The sequence below is a fragment of the Uloborus diversus genome, chromosome 6 (genome assembly GCF_026930045.1).
Source record: "Uloborus diversus isolate 005 chromosome 6, Udiv.v.3.1, whole genome shotgun sequence".
NCBI classification, from domain to species: domain Eukaryota; kingdom Metazoa; phylum Arthropoda; class Arachnida; order Araneae; family Uloboridae; genus Uloborus; species Uloborus diversus.
This window is the reverse complement of record NC_072736.1, coordinates 43,082,151-43,087,242: the sequence shown is the minus strand read 5'-3', so window position 1 is coordinate 43,087,242 and position 5,092 is coordinate 43,082,151.

Sequence of the window (5,092 nt, the reverse complement as noted above, 5' to 3'; positions counted from 1 at the left end):
ACTAGCACTCTCTTTTGCTGCCCATTTTGTTATCGATATTTCCATAATAAAGCTCGTTTGATGCAGTAGCGTAGTATTGACTAACTTTATGTTTAAAAAAAAACGATGCTCCATTGAAAACAAAATAAAGACTGAAACAAAACGCTTTTTGAAAAAACCTTCTTTGATTCTTACGGCTATATGCATACTCAACAAAATTAGTAATGAGAGCTAAATATCAATCAAATTCAAATAATAGCTAATGAATAAGCTGCTCTTGCAGCCTTGTTTTTTTTTTTTTTTTTTTTCAAAGCTTCCGTGATTATAAATTGACGATTAAACTAAGTCATCTTCTCAGAAACATTCAGAGAAAGCCACAGAATACTTAAAATTCATCCGATTGACTTTTTACATGCCTCTTCTTTAGACTAGCACGAAAACAACAATAGGATATTATTATTCCTGAATTTTAAAAGCGAACTTTCAGTTTCACAGTACTTAACACTGACTTTCAAAATGTAAACTACATTGCGCAAATAAGCGAAATCGACCGGAACGACCGCGCGTTTGTTTATAAACTCCTTCGATTCAGTTGACGACCGTGACGTCAGAGCCCCGACCGGTCGAGAACGGAGCAACCGAAGATCAAGAGTTTATAAACGCGCCCTTGATAAACACAGAAGACAACTTGCATTCGAGATTCGATGACCGCTCACTCAACAAAGTGTGCAGAAAGGAATAGGGAAGTTGCAACCTATTGAATGTTCATATTTTGGCCTTTGGATATTGTTAATTGACCCTCAAAACTAAAAAATTCACCATCGCCGAATTTTAAAACACCGTGGTTGATTTTTAATGAATTTTTAAAAATCCACGCGCAAAAGTGCGCTCTTCTGAAACGTCACGAGCCTACGTTACAGGGCACGAATGGGCAGCCTTCCGCCGAAGATCCCTTGTTTTCGCTAGGGACATTTTGAGCTCGCTGATATTTATATTTTTTAGAAATTCAATAATCCTTTTGAACACACTATGGAGACCGGATTCGTTAAAGCACAATCTAAATAATCTTCCTCATGTAACATCAATGATGGTATTCGAATATTTCCGAGAGGATGAGAGGTTTAATGTTCCAGAAACGGGAGGAGTTAAATGCGAGGAGATAAGCCTTTTACGTTTCTTCTTCGAAGTCGAATGCGTGACCTTCGGCTTCTCCCCTATCGGAAGAGCGCATGACGTCACTTCCTATGCCATTTGACGTCACAAGCGCTTGAACTTTAAAAATTAATTTTAAAAAACTACTTATCGTATCGCAAAATTTTTTTCACCTATGATGTTCATACATGTTACTCTATTATATAAAAATAAAATTGAAAAATCGAAAACTTCCCTGCAGCTGAACTTTAGTCGAACAACGCTCTATGGCCTTGACGATAGGAAACAAAATGGCGTTTAGACGAGACTTGCAGAAAATGCGTCTGACGATCGAAGGGGGATAGATGCAATTGCAGGCAATAAAAAAAATTCCCTGATTTCCCGGCAGCATAGCTATTTTTCTTAAACAACAAGGTGGGCGGGGGGGGGGGGAGGGGATATTTAATGCTACTTTTTTTAATTAATCTCACTGTTAAAGCTACCATTCAGAAATTCAGATACTTTTCAAGGATTTAATTATTAAAAAAAAAAAAAAAATCCTACAACACATTTCAAGAAAGGTGAGAAAGGTGACTAAAGTTGCAAAAGGTGACTAAAAGTAATCAAATTTTCAAAAGGTAAGAAAGGGGATTGACTCCTCGGCCATTCGTTTTTGAACTTCAACTCGGAGAAATTATCGGCGCGTCCTCACCCTTGTATCCGTCCTTGATGTTGCCACACGTTTAACTAAGGATTTAAGTTTGGATTAACCGATGGCCATTCCATGACATTGATATTATTCATATTGAACTATACAGATTTGTTGAGTTGGATGCATCAGTATAGGCCTTTTGTCTTGCTGAAATACAGTTTGGTCCACCCAGCAATGTGTTGGAATAAGATCAGGGGCATCGACTTGCCAAAATTATTGAAGGGGCCGGTCATCACCCCGGGGGGGGGGGGGTGATTTAGGGGGCCCCGGATAATTTTCTTGTTTTTGCACCTTGAAAGTGCCATTTTACATATTTTCTGTTGTGTGTAATTTGCTCGAACCAGCAATATGGGACACTGCGTTTTCAAAAAAAAAAAAAAAAATCTAAAAATTGGTATGCAAATTTTTCTGATTTAATTAGAACACGTCCCTTGTCTTAAGGGACATTTTTACAGTTCTATTTTGCGGAGAGCCGTGCAGTGGATACATATTGCGTGTGACTGTTAGTCTAAAACAAACTTTTGAAGTCCAGCAAACTTTCCCCTCATGTATTTGACGCAACATACTCTAAGTAGTCCTCTTAGATCCAGAAGAGGCAAGTCTAGGCGTACAAGAACATCTTTTAGTAAATTAACTAGGGTCTTTGCCTTGATACATAGAACTTTATTAATGCCTAGGAATTCCTAAAAACTTGACAATCTCATTGACACTCAAGCAAAAGGAAACTTCTTCAAGTAAAGCATTGGCCACTTACTCTAAAAAAAGGGATACCCAAACACAAATTATTAAAGGGGGGGGGGGGGGCGAGCCCTCTGAAGCCCCATGGAGTTGGCGCTAGTGAAATAAGATGGTCCTCTAATACTCGCCAATAGTCAAGAAAGCTCATTTTCTTGTTACAAACAAATGGACTTTTCGTATGCTAATTCATAAGAATGCAACTTTGAATTGGAAAGGGGAAGCTTTCAGTTTCCATCAATCCTGATTTTTGAGGCCACCGTTCTTTATTTTTAGCGATACTTAAATCAGTAAAGGAAAACTATCATCTAAAGATATTGTCTAATTTCACAAAAAAAAAAAAAAAAAGCTTCAAGGGTGCTGCCTTCTAACACCCCTCACTTCTGACCCCCCCATGTTTTGGTGCACCACTTGCCTTTGATAAAAAAGTGTCAAAATTATGGGACACCCTATTTTGTTTTTCTAAATAAATTCAACATATGATGCAGGGGTGCCCACCCCCCTAAGATCCATGGTCTACCCTCTCTAAACATTGGAAAAGACCTCCCCCCCAGAAAAAATTATACAGCTAGAAACAAATTTCCAATGCCGCAATTTGCGCCATGTCCCGTCCCCCGTAGGTGGGCAAACCGGCATGATGTTTTTTTCTAATAAGTTAACCTTATCTTGTGCTTTACGTACTGTTTATTTGTAGTATACATAGATGAAATTAAATATCCTACCCTTCATATTTTCAGTGTGATTTGTATTATGTTTGTGTCTAAATTTTTGGGACAGGGTGTAACTTTACTTATACTGCAAAAACTAATGATGAAAGTTACTGTTAGACCGCGGATTGCATGTAATTTGGCAATCTGCCAAGTAGAGACTATTCCATCTGAATTAATCTAGCAGGGGAGAAGGGAAAATAACGATGGGATTTTGATGCACGCTTTTTATAATGTAACTAGTGCCTTATTCATTTATTGCATTCTCCAAAATAAAATAAGGGAAAACACAAATAGTTACCATGGAAACAACAAAAAGAAAAGAAAGTATTTTCATTTCGTTGAGGAACGTAAAAGCAAAATGGTAAGCTCAAAACTTCGTTGTGAATAAATAAATCAATTGATTTTTGCCGCGAGAATATAGATCGAATATACTTTAGATTTTAAAAATGTTACTGTGAGCAAATTTTCATTTTTACAAAACTAAGGCTAAATAATAGAGAGGCAAAAGTGCACATCTGTAGCAAATCAACTAACACCCCTATAAACTAATAGATACGTCCATTTCCGCCTATAAACCGGATATCAGCCTTTCCATGTAATCGATGGTCAAACAGTAAAGGCAACAAATTTAAATAAGAATTTTAACATAACAAATTTTTACTCATCTTGATATTGTACACAAATGTAGCTGTCCTATGTGTATACCTTATTCCTTGAAAAAAATCATCTTACTTTGTACTTTGAGCAAAAACAAAGAATGTACCCAATATCAAAGGTGGAGAGGGCGGGGGGGGGGCTATAAGATCCCCCCCTCCATTCCATAAAACTAAATCATCCTAATCCAATAAAAGAATAGTAAAGATTTTTATCAAGTAAAACAGACTACCAGGTTGGCAAAACTGGGCTGCTACATTAGCAATTGATTGCTTTTTTGGGTTTTTTTTAAGTTTATCAGAAAATGAAAACAGAATTGGCAGTAAATATATTCTTAAAATTATTTAGTAAATTTGCAAAAAAAACTGACTTTACGGACTAAATTTTGTAAATACTGACCAATTTTAAAATAATGACTTTAACTGACCAGTTTTATGCCCTGAGGACTTTTTATTTCATGAAACAAATTAAAATATAACTTTTAAAAGTTTATAAATGTACTTATCTTGGAATTTAAATACATTTTGACAATTTTAAACAACATATATGCTAATTTTATTTTGAAGGAGAAATAATTTATAATTGTAGCAAGTTATTGTAAATGTAACATCCGTCACAAAATCTTTGTATCATCAGAAACGGGTATTAAATAATTTTTAAGTTTTTTTCAGTAAAACAGTGTTTTTATCAAGTCTAAAACCTCTATTTTAAGGGGGAAAAATGTATTTAGATTTTACGTTATTAGTTTAAAAGAATTTCAAATTATATGCAAGTCCCTTTTGTGGATGTTTCTTCTGTGTAATATCAGTCACATTTTTTTATTCCCCTTAATTTTATACAAAAAAAAAAAAAAAAAAAAAAATTCCTCCTCTGAAAACAAGTGCGGGGGCAAGTGATGTATCATATGATATTTTAGATCAATTTCCGAAGAAACAAATTTTAATTTCAAGACAGTACTGAACTTTTAAGTTCAAAATAGAGTCAAATTGTAACGTCCGTCACTGTGGAATGAACTATGTGAATATATAGCTTTTAAGGAAAATAAAAAATTTTATGTTCTACTGTACAACTGTTCTACTGTGTTGTTATGTTCTACTATACAATAATGAGGTTCTACTGTACAACTGCGAGAGAGAAAGAGACAGACAATAAAATAACAATACAGATTTTT